This window comes from Antrostomus carolinensis, unplaced genomic scaffold (genome assembly GCF_000700745.2).
Source record: "Antrostomus carolinensis isolate BGI_N321 unplaced genomic scaffold, ASM70074v2 scaffold16311, whole genome shotgun sequence".
NCBI lineage: Eukaryota > Metazoa > Chordata > Aves > Caprimulgiformes > Caprimulgidae > Antrostomus > Antrostomus carolinensis.
This window is the reverse complement of record NW_010294932.1, coordinates 21,862-22,250: the sequence shown is the minus strand read 5'-3', so window position 1 is coordinate 22,250 and position 389 is coordinate 21,862.

Genomic DNA, 389 nt, shown 5'->3' with positions numbered 1-389 from the left:
AGCGGGGCTTCCGATAACAAAACACCTCCAGAGAGAGAGCCTGGCCCTGGGGATGGGGATTTAGCTGGTGTTTTCAATCTATTCCCGTGATTATGGGCTGCTTTCCTAACACGTGTGCTCTGTAAAGGATATGTTGGAGTGTTGCTGTGTTTCAGAAAGTCTTTAATACCAGTTCTGGGCTCCTCAGTTTAAGGAAGACAGAGACCTTCTGGAGAGAGTCCAGCAGAGGCCACAGAGGTGATGAGGGGCTGGAGCATCTCCCGTGTGAGGAGAGGCTGAGAGAGCTGGGACTGTTCAGCCTGAAGAAGAGCAGCCTGAGAGGGGACCTGATCAATGTCTATAAATATCTGAAGTGTGGGGGCCAAATGGATGGGGCCGGGCTCTTTTTG